The sequence below is a fragment of the Grampus griseus genome, assembly GCF_964374135.1.
Source record: "Grampus griseus genome assembly, chromosome: 2".
Taxonomy (NCBI): Eukaryota; Metazoa; Chordata; class Mammalia; order Artiodactyla; family Delphinidae; genus Grampus; species Grampus griseus.
In genome coordinates, this window is record NC_139018.1 from 158,094,913 (window position 1) to 158,107,110 (window position 12,198).

The window sequence follows — 12,198 nt, forward strand, 5'->3', positions numbered from 1 at the left end:
GGCTGAGAAATCCAAGATCAGGGTACTAGCTGCCTGGGGTTCTTGGTGAGAGCCCCTTCCCTGGCTTGCAGATGGCTGCCTTTTTGCTGTCCTTTCCTCAGTGTGATGAATGCTCATTGAGAGAGAGGCCTCTTTCTCTTCATCTTCTCATAAGGGCACTAATCCCATCATGAGAGTCCCCAAGTTCATGAACTAATCAAAACCTAATTACATCCTGAAGTCCCCACCTCCAAAAACCATCACACTGGGAATTAGAGTTTCAGAATATGAATTATTCGGGGCAGAATAAACATTCAGTCTACAATATGTTTTACTACATCCAAATTGAAAACTTTGGTGTGAAAGAAGACATATATATATATATATATATATATATATAAAACTAAAAGCGTGCTACCGATTTGGAAAAAAACCTTTCAACATACTTTTTTAATATAAATTTATTTATTTATTTTAATTATTTATTTTTGGCTGCATTGGGTCTTTGTGCTGTGCGCAGGCTTCCCATTGCGGTGGCTTCTCTTTCTGCGGAGCACAGGCTCTAGGCTCTCGGGCTTCAGTAGTTGTGGCACACAGGCTCAGTAGTTGTGGCTCGCAGGCTTAGTTGCTCTGCAGCATGTGGGATCTTCCCAGACCAGGGATCGAACCCATGTCCGCTGCATTGGCAGGTGGGTTCTTAACCACTGTGTCACCAAGGAAGTTCCTCAACACATATGTTGAGTGATAGTCTCTATATCCAACTCCCTTCTCCCTTGTCTCTATAGAGGTTATAAAAAGCTAAGAACTCAATTTCCTAGACTCTCCTACAGCTAAAGGTAGCCATGTGTCACATTTCTGGTCTGTGAGTATAATGGCAGTTGCTGGATAGTGCTTCTGTGAAGGATTTTTTACAGGTAAAGATTTAGTTGGCTTGCCTCTTAGCCTTTTACCCTCATCCTTCTTCTTAATGAAAAGTTGTTGAAATGGATAGAGGTATAGCAGCTATCTTACCCCATATATAACAAGAGTCATGTATCAAGGAGAAGAGGAGTCCGAGTCCTTGATGACATCATGAATACCAGCACCAGCCTTGTTTGGTCTATTTGTCCTTCCAAATTTCCTGAATATAAAAATATAAACATCAGAAAGCTGTTTGTAATAGTAAACAGCTTGAAACAACCAAAATACCTTCAAATGGAGAATGCATAATAAAGTGTGGAACATTTAAACAATGAGATACTATACAGTGATGAAAAAGGAATGGACCATTCGACTGTGAATCACAAGAATATAATGTTAAGTGGGAAAAAAATTTGTAGAATATATAAAACACAAAAAACAGAATTCTAAATTTATACAAACGTAATGTGTAAAATATACAAACGTATACAAACGTAATGTGTAAAATATCTTTCAATAGAAAGATAAACACTAAATTCATGCTAGTGATTGCCTTGGTGGGTGGAGGGACTGGTTATGGCACACAGAGGGTCTACATTTTTATCTGAATATTTTATTTCCCTGAAAAAAGCAAATATGAGAAGTGTAACAAATTTTATTTTGTAGAATTTTACCCAATTGCCCCACATTGCTTATTGAATAATTCACCTCTTCCCCCCGATTTGAAATGCCCCCTTTAAAAATACTAGTTCCCACAACCCAGCAGCAACAACAAAAAACAGATTTAAAAACGTACAAAGGACTTGAACAGACATTTCTCCAAAGAAGATATGCAGGTGGCCAATGAACAGATGAAATGATGCTCAGCACCACTAATCAATTGGGGAATGCAAATCAAAACCACAGTGAGATACCACATCACATCACATTAGGATAGTTATTATCAAAAAATCAGAAGATAGCAGTATTGGTGAGGATGTGGAGAAATTGGAACCATTGTGTATCGCTGGTGGAAATGTAAGATAGTGCACCTGCTCTGGAAAACAGTATGGCAGTTCCTCACAAAATTAAATATAGAATTATCAGGGAATTCCCTGGAGGTCCAGTGGTTAGGATGCTGCACTTTCACTGCCAAGGGCCCGGGTTCAGTGCCTGGTCAGGGAACTAAGATCCTGCAAGCCCAGCAGCATGGCCAAAAAAAAAAAAAAAAAAGATTAGAATTATCACATGACCCAGCAATTTCCCTTCTGGACATGTATTTGAAAGCAGAAACTCAGACATATGTTTGTACAGTCATGTTGATAGCAGCACTAGTGACAATACCCAAACGGTGGACCCTATTGTCCATAAACAGATGAGTAGATAAACAAGATGTGGAACATACATATGATGGAATCTGATTCATCCTTAAAAAAATGAAGGAAATTCTGACGCATGCTACATGGATAAACCTTGAAGACATTATGCTAAGCCAAATAAGCCAGTCGCAGAAGGACAAATATTGTACTTCCACGAGGTACCTAGAGTAGTCAAATTCATATAGACAGAAAGTAGACTGCTGGTTGCCAGGGGCTGGGTGGAGGGGTGAATGGACAGTTATTATTTAATGGGTATAAAATTTCACTTTGGGAAGATGAAAAAGTTCTGGAGATGGACAACGGTGATGGTTGTACAACATTGTGGATATATTCAACATTACTGAACTGTACACTTAAAAATAAAGCAGTAAATTTTATGTTAAATATATTTTGTCACAATAAAAACTCAACTTTATAAATTATGTGCCCTTGGAAAATGTGAAAACGGTGGGAAAATGGAGAAATCCTACTTCACAGAACTTAATTTTGCAATGCAAATCTTTTTTTTTTTTTTTTTATAATTCAGGGCTTTGTGTTTATTTCAGCAAAGCCAAATCCAGTAAACTGTTTTCATCCAGGATTAATGAGAACTACAAGGTTGGACTGTTCTCCTTCAGAATAGGCCAGTGTGTTTCAGATGGGTAAATGGATTTGCCTTAAACAAGCAAACGAATGAACAAACTAGTTCCTATTATATTTGGGGGCTTCTTTCTGGACTTTCTATTCTTTTTCTTTTGTCTCTTTATCTATTCATGTGCCATTACAAAACCATTTAAGTTATAGTAACATTTCAATATGTTTTGATTTATTTTGTTTTTGGATGTGCTGAGCAGCTTGTGGGATCTTAGTTCCTCCGACCAGGGATTGAACCCAGGCCACAGAGGTGAAAGTGCCGAGTCCTAACGATTGGACTGCCAGGGAACTCCCTTAAATATGTTTTGATAACATATAGGGCTATATTTTCTTATGTAAAATAAAAACTCTTCACTGCAGTATTGTGGTGATAAAGTTTGAAAAAAATTTAAATGTCCTTCCACATGGAACTGAGTGAATAATTATGACCCATCCAATCGGTAAAATACCATAAAGAATAACGGGGCAGTTTTAACGTATGATATGGAATGATCTCCGAGATATGGTTAAATAAACAAAAAAGAAAGAAGGAAGAACACTATGTACGATTTAGGTAAAAATTTTGTTTTTATGGGCATAGAAGAGCTACAAGGCCTATAAGAAATTAATAACATTTGTTGCCTCTGGGGTTGGTTACTAGGAATCAGGTGTGATTCTCAATGCATACTTTTTTGAGCTTTTTGAATATTAAACCATGTGAATGTCTTACAAATTAAACTAAATAAATAAAATCTGAAAAAAAAGATACTGTTTGCTCAAAACACTTATGGGACTATTAGGACTACATTCCTATTTACCCTGCTCCTTGGGTTGATATCAAAGTGTTGCTCTTATATGGACATCTCCATCGACTTGATCTGGTGGTCCAAGAATTTTACAAACTTTTCCGACTAGGTTTCCAAATAAGAAATGTGTTTTCCATCACCAAGGAATACTCTTATATGTATATTATTTAAAACAAAATTTTCATTAAATAATACTTGTGTTATATACTCTAAAATTGTCTCCTCTTTTTTATTTTTAAAAATCCTGGTCATGATCCATTTTATTGATGTTATGATCATAGTTAGAGATATTAACTAATTTTCTAATGAAAAACACTGGTGTTCTTTAAAATTATAGGATTGTAATTGAATTCTTGCAAACATTTTTGAAGTATTTCTTATCGATTCTCTGTGAAAATGAAAAAGAGTGTAATACTGGCCAGTAGTGGAATAGTTGAGTCTAAAATTCTTCTGCATCATGTGTAGAGTATTGGCCTAAGATATCCACACTTGCAATTTGCCAAAATAAAACAGCATACAATCTAGGCAAAATATAGTAAATTTATGCCTTTATTATTTTATGGGATTCATATCTGTCAAGATAACAAATTAAACACACTAACAGAGATTGAGTCTTATTCTTTTTTTAAAAAATTGAATATTTATTTATTTATGGCTGCGTTGGGTCTTCGTTGCTGTGTGCCAGCTTTCTTTAGCTGTCTGAGCGGGGGCTACTCTTCGTTGCAGTGTGCAGGCTTCTCTGGTTGCGGAGCACGGGCTCTAGGTGCACAGGCTTCAGTAGTTGCAGCACGTGGGCTCAGTAGTTGCGGCCAGCGGGCTCTAGAGAGCAGGCTCAGTAGTTGTAGCACACAGGCTTAGTTGACCCGCGGCATGTGGGATCTTCCCGGACCAGGGCTCGAACCCATGTCCCCTGCATCGGCAGGTGGATTCTTAACCACTGGACCACTGGAGAGGTCATTGAGTCTTATTCTTGAATTCACATCAGCTGTACTGGACTCTTTAAATTGTTTTGGTAGTAGAAAGTCTTTGGTAGACAGTTTATTTAATCTCAGCTTATAAGAACACAACTGTCCATAAAGGAGTTTAACTGCACTCAGTCTAAAAAGGCTTGGATTCCACCATTGACAGCTGGTGCTAAGGAAAGCCAGGAGGTGAGTCCAGAGATAAGTCATTGGAACAAGTGAGTCAGAAATTTTATATATCCCTTCCCCTCAATCCCGTTGGTACAAGCTTCATCCTGCAGCCACGTCTAGCCTCTTAGGAAAGCTGAGAAATGTAGTTTACTTGGATGACCTAGTGAACAGTAGGAAGGGAAGAACAGATTTGTGAGGGCAAACAGTTTTGATCAGAAATGCTTGTATTTGTTGAACACAGTTTTTTCTCTTTGTTTTTATGTTTTGCTTTTGAATGGCAAAATACCATAAGCAAAGACTAAAGTAATTGTAAAGTCATACAAGGTGTTGTAACCCATTTAATATCCTTAACATATAAGGAGAATCTACAAATCAATAAGAGAACGTGAACAACAATACAAAAAAGTGCAGTGGACTTGAACGGGCAGTTTTTAAAAGTGGAAATCTGACTAATCAATAAAGAATAAACATACGAAGAGATACTCAAGCATACAGATTAAAATAATGAAATGCCATTCTCCATTCAGTATACTGGCCAAAAGTATAAACACCAAAAATATTCATGGCAGGCAAGGATGCAACTAAAGGGACAGACTTGCTGACTGAGTATAAATGACTGAAGCTTTTTTTTCTCTAATATTTGTTATTTCCTTCCTTCTTCTTTACTTAGTATGATTTAGTTTACTCATCCTTTTCCAGTGTCTTAACATGACAAGTTAGGTTACTGATGTGGGATCTTCCTTTCTTTCTTTTTTATTGTGGTAAAATAAACATAACAAAGATTTCCATCTTGATCATTTTCTAGTGCACAGTTCAGTGGCAGTAAGCACGTTAACACTGTTGTGAAGCCAAGATCACCATCTACCCCTACAACTCTTTTCATTTTGTAAAACTGAAACTCTCTACCCAGTAAACAATAACTCCCCATTCTTCCCTCTCCCCAGTCCCTGGCAGCAACCCTTCTATTTTCTGTTGGTATCATTTTAACTGCTCTAAGCACCTCATATAAGGGGAATCACGTAGTGTTTGTCTTTTTGTGACTGGCTTATTTCACTTAGCAAAATGTCCTCAAGGTTCATTCATGTTAGACTTCCCTGGCCGTCCCGTGGCTAAGACTCCACACTTCCACTGTAGAGGGACACAGTTTCGATCCCTGGTCAGGGAACTAAGATCCCACATGCTGTGTGGCCAAAAAAAAAAAAAAGTTCATCTATATTGTAACATATCAGAGAATTTCCTTCCTTTTTAAGGCCGAAAATATACCATTGTAAGTATATACCACATTTTGCTTATCCTTTAATTCATTGATGGACACTTCCTTCCACATTTTAGCTATTTTGAATAATGCTTCTATGAACACGGGTATACAAATATCTTTGAGCTATTTGCCTTCAATTCTTTTGGGTGTATGCCTACAAGTGGGATTTCTGGATCGTATGATAATTCTATTTTTAGTTTACTGAGGAATCTCCATGATTAGTACTAGTACTTATTTAGGACTGACTGCATTTCTGTTTTTGAGTTCTATAGGTAAGCCTGAATTTTTGTAATGTAATCCTTTTTTTCTTTTTCTTTTTTCCTCCCCTTTTCCCTTTTTCTTTCTTACGGTATCTTGAGTTGTTTTCTGTAACTTCCAACTAAAGAAATACTAACTTTACATGAATTGTCATTTGCCTTTAGACTTTTATTTATTTATTTATTTATTTCAGCACGCGGGACCTTTCGTTGCAGTGAGTGGGCTTCTTCCTGGTTGTGGCTCCAGAGCGCGCAGGCTCAGTAGTTGTGGCACACGGGCTTAGTTACCCCTTGGCATGTGGGATCTTAGTTCCCTGACCAGGGATCGAACTTGCGTCCCCTGCATTGGAAGGTGGATTCTTAACCACAGGACTGCCAGGGAAGTCCCTGTCTTTAGACTTTTTTTTTTTTTTTTTTTTTTTGCGGTACGCGGGCCTGTCACTGTTGTGGCCTCTCCTGTTGCGGAGCACAGGCTCCAGACGCGCAGGCTCAGTGGCCATGGCTCATGGGCCCAGCCGCTCTGCAGCATGTGGGATCTTCCCAGACCGGGACATGAACCCATGACCCCTGCATCGGCAGGCGGACTCTCAACCACTGCGCCACCAGGGAAGCCCCCTGTCTTTAGACTTTTTAAATGTCATTTTGTTCAGTTGTATTAGTCAGGGAAAGAGAAATTACTCTAGATATTTCTAACAATAAGGGATTGGTAAAACCACTGGAAGGGTTGGAGGGACAAAGTTCAGGGAAGGGCCGTTGCTAGTACCCAGTTCGCCATGAGGTTCAAAGAAAGTAACCCTTGTTATTGCTGGCGAGGTCAGCTGCTCTGATAGTCGCAGACATGTGCAGCAGCCTCCTGAAGTTGAGAGAGGGAAGTGGAGGAGGTTGTGTTGGTTCAGCAGCTTCCAAAATTAACAAGTGATTAATTCATTCAAATCATGCTGGAAATATTGCAGCTTCTGGTAAAGAAGAAAACACAACATGAGATTTCATTTAAAGGATATATTTTTTCCCCAAGCACCCCAGGCGCCTTTCATTTTTAGCCGTTGCTAATTTTTATTTATTTCATGATAACAGCTTGCTCCACACTAAGATAACACTGGCTTGGCTTAATGTGTCCAAGAAAGATCTTTCTGTGTTAAAAGAATCAGGCCTGCCTGAAAACTGGCAGATGGGCTTGACCTCCTACAAATGTCATGACTCTGCATAAAAAGACACCCACCATCAAATTTTATTATCAACTATAATAAAATTTGGAGTGTTTACAGTTCATTTCATCCCCTGAAATCTTCTTGTCTTGCTAAACTGTTCAAACAGAGTGTCCTATTAACCCTCCTTCCTTTTCTGGAGATTCCTGGGTGGTACTGTTAATTTGAAAAGAAACAAGGCAAGGTAATAATTGAGGGTTGTAGAATATTAGGATGTCAGTTAATTCCCTGCAATGGACTAAATTGTGTCCCCCCAAAATTCATAGGTTGAAGTCCTAACTTCAAGTACCTTAGACTGTGAATGTATTTGGAGGTAGGGCCTTTAAAGTGGTAGTTAAGGTTAAATGAGGTCACAGGGTCCTACCCTAATCCAATATGAGTGGTGTCCTTATCAAAAGATGAGGGTTAGGATACACGGAGAGACACCAGGGAAAAGGCCGCGTACGAACAAAGTGAGAAGATGGCCATCTTCGAGTCAAGGAGAAAGGCCTCAGGAGAAACCTACTGACTCCTTGATCTTGGACTTGCAGCCTCCAGAACTGTGAGGCAATAAATTTCTATTGTTTAAGCTACATAATCTGTGGTTATTTTGTTATGGTGGCCTGAGTAGATTAATACACTCTCCTCTCCTTTTTTTTTTTTTTTTTGAGAACGTGATCATGTCACATAGTGTAGTGGATGGGGACCCTGGGGATGGGGGGGAAGAGCCCTGGTTGCCTGACTCCTGGTTTCTGTCCGCTGTACCACATTGCTCCTCTACATTCTGGTTTGCTGACCACTAACTTCCAGTTTAGTATCCTGGGATGCAATATTGTGAATTAGCTTCCCAGGAGTCTGAGGTTCTCTAAGTATACGCAGTGTCCCCCCTTGTGTGTCAGATAACAATATAGTCCAAATTATGATGTTGCCTGGCAAGTCTCTTCATCCCTCTGAACTAAGGTCTTTATGATCGTCAGCAATCTGCTATTTCAAAGTGGAATACATGAAATTTCAATTTCTCTCCAAGCACATGTGCAGAATTTGCAGTTACAAACTGTTTTTCATGACCAAAATGATTAGCTTGACTAGACATCCATGAAATGAAACGTACAATGTCTGATTTTCAACAGGAGCCCAAGGAATCCATCAAATTTAATACTGATGTTCTTTATTCTGTTGAGATTTATTTGAAAAAAAAATAACCCCACAGAAAAATACTAAATCAGGGAGTTCCCAGGTGGTCCAGTGGTTAGGACTCCGTGCTTTCATTGCTGAGGGCCCAAGTTTGATCCCTCGTTGGGAAACTAAGATCTGCATGCTGCGCGGCGCAGCCTAAATAAATAAAGTAAAATATTAACATTAATAAAATACTAAAGGGCTTTCCTGGTGGTGCAGTGGTTGAGAGTCCGCCAGCTGATGCAGGGGACGCGGGTTCGTGCCCCGGTCCGGGAGGATCCCGCGTGCCGCGGAGCGGCTGGGCTCGTGAGCCATGGCCGCTGAGCCTGCGCGTCCGGTGCCTGTGCTCCGCGACGGGAGAGGCTACAACAGTGAGAGGCCCGCGTACCGCAAAAAAACAAAAACAAACAAACAAAAAAATACTAAAGCATTAAATACTATAAAAGTGCACATGATGGGAGAGAAGTTGGACTCTCAAAAGTTAGCATCATGCTCATAATTTAGTGTCACAATGTGTACCTATAATACTTAATGTTAACTCTTGAGCATTTAGTCACCCTTACTACTGGGAAAGGCAAGCTGTCTTTTTGGATTGTATGACTTTTCATCATATATCAAAGGCAACAAAAATATGTAACTTTTTCCTGTTCTCTAATATTCGAAACAAGGGATTTTTCTCCTGCCTGTACTTTCTGGGGTCATCTTCAGTTAGATGTAATTTAGTTACAATAAAACTCACAAATTTTAAATGTGCAATTCCATGAGGTTTGACAAATGTATATTTTCATGTAACCCCCACTACAATTATGATGTAGAACATTTCCATCACCCTTAAAAGTTTACTTATGTCTCTTTGGAGTCACTCCCCTATCCCTCTTCTGGCCTCTGGCAAAGTCTGATATGATTTCTATCACTGTAGGTTTTTTTTTTGCCTTTTCTAAAATTTCATATAAATGGAATCATACAGTATGTAGCCTTTTGTGTATATTCTTTCACTGAGCATAATGCTTTTGTGATTCATCCATGCTGTTGTGTGTATCAGTTTGTTCCTTTTTAGTGCTCAGTAGTACTCCATTATGTGGATATATCAGTTTATCTATATGGACATATAGTTCTTTTCAGGTTTTGGCTGTTTTGAACATTTGCTTATAAGTCTTCCTGTGGACATGTTTTCATTACCTGGGAGTGGAATTGCAGGATCATAAGTGTGTTTTACATTTATGAGAAACTACATAATTGTTTTCCAAAGTGGTCTTACCATTTTGCATTTTCACCAGTGATGTATGAGAGCCACATTTGGTCCACATCCAAATTTTAGTCATCCTATCGGTTATATAGTGGTATCTTATTGTGGTTTAAGTTTTCATTTACTTAATAACTAATGGCATTGTGCATCTTTTTGTGGTTTATTTTTTGTGTGTCTGGGGGGTTTGTTTTTGCCATTGTATGTCTTCTTTGGTGAAGTGTCTCTTCAAATCTTTTGGCCTGTAAAAAAATTGGTTTGTTATCCTATTATTGAGTTGTAAGAGTTCTTTATATATTATGGATACAACTCCTTTATTAAATATTTGTTTTGCAAATATTTTCTTCCAGTCTGTGGTTTGCCTTTTCATTTTATTTATTTATTTTATTATTATTGAGTTATAACTGACATATAACATTATATTAGTTTCAGGTATACTACATAATGGTTTGATATATGTATATTTCAAAATGATCACCACAATAAGTCTAGTTAACATCTGTCACCATGCATAGTTACAAAACTTTAGTGTGTGTAATGAGGACCTTTAAGTGCTACTCTCTTTCAAATATGCAGTATGATATTATTAACTATAGTCACCACGCTATACTTCATTTTGTTAAAGATGTCATTTTAGGAGCAAATGTTTTTAATTTTCATGAAATCCAGTTTATCATTTTTAAATTTCATATTTCATGTTTTTACATCCTTTTTAGTTTTTGCTTAACCCAAGTACACTAAGATTTTGTCTTAGTTTTAGAAACTAAAACTAAGAAATTTTTTATTGTAGAAATTTTATTGTAGAAATTTTTATTGTAGAAATTTTACAGTTTTAGCTCTTTCATTTAGGTCTGTGACCTATTTCAGTGAGGCACAGGATTTTGAATCTCAAATTAAAATATCTTTTAGGAAATAGTTTGAAACCGGCATCCCTGCACAAATAAAGAACATTAACTGGTTCACACAAATTGTCTCCACCCCCTTCCCCCCAACCAATTAAAGTGAAGGAGATACACATAGAACTGATATTTATTATTCAACTTAGTCACTCTGGAAAGTATGCAAATTTCTTACTTTTTGTCATTGCAATTTGTGGTATGTCCTCTTTTTCATAGCTAATATTGATCATCTGTGCTTTTTTGTTAATTATATTGTTAAAATTTTTTTTTTTTGTTAAAATATTTTACATAAACTTTTTGCTTGCTTCCTTGGTCTCTGATAAGAATGTGTTAAAATCTTCCATTTATGAAAAAAATTAAAAGAAATCTTCCATTTATGGTTGTCAATACGTCCGTTTTTCCTTGTAAAGATTTGGGTTTAGGGACTTCCCTGGCGGTCCAGTGATTAGGACTCTGGGCTTCCACTGCAGGGGGCACGGGTTTGATCCCTGGTTGTCCGGGGAACTATGATCCTGCATGCCGCATGGCCAAAAAAAAAAAAAAAAAAAAAGATTTTGGTTTATATATTGAAAGGCTGTGATGTTGGCTGCTGCAAAGTTAAAATTACTTGTCTTCTTGATGCTTTGTTCCTTTTATTATTATCATCTAATGCCCTCTTGTATCCTTTGTAATGTTTTTTGGCCTTGACTGTAATTAATTTGACATATTTCTGTAACAGTTTTTGCTCAATAAATATTTTTCTATCCCTTTATTTCAATATGGCTTTTGTAAGTATCTCGTCTAAGCAATGTATAACTGGATTTTTTTTCTCTTAAAATACCATATGATGGGCTTCCCTGGTGGCGCAGTGGTTTAGAATCCGCCTCGTAATGCAGGGGACAGGGGTTAAAACCCTGGTCCGGGAAGATCCCAAATGCCGCGGAGCAACTAAGCCCGTGAGCCACAACTACTGAGCCCGCGTGCGTAGAGCCCTTGCTCCGCAAAAAGAGAAGCCACCATGATGAGAAGCCCGCGTTCCACAACGAAGAGTGGACCCCGCTCACCGCAACTAGAGAAAGCCCGTGCGCAGCAACGAAGGCCCAGTGCAGCCAAAAATAAATAAATACATTTTTTTAAAAACCAAAGAAAAATCCCAGATAGTTAATTTTTTTTTTTTTTTTTTGCGGTACGCGGGCCTCTCACTGTTGTGGCCTCTCCCGTTGCGGAGCACAGGCTCCGGACGTGCAGGCCCAGCGGCCATGGCTCACGGGCCCAGCTGCTCTGCGGCATGTGGGATCTTCCCGGACCGGGGCACGAACCCGTGTCCCCTGCATCAGCAGATGGACTCTCAACCACTGCGCCACCAGGGAAGCCCTTTTCACTTTCTTAATAGTGTCTTTTCATGAACAAACTT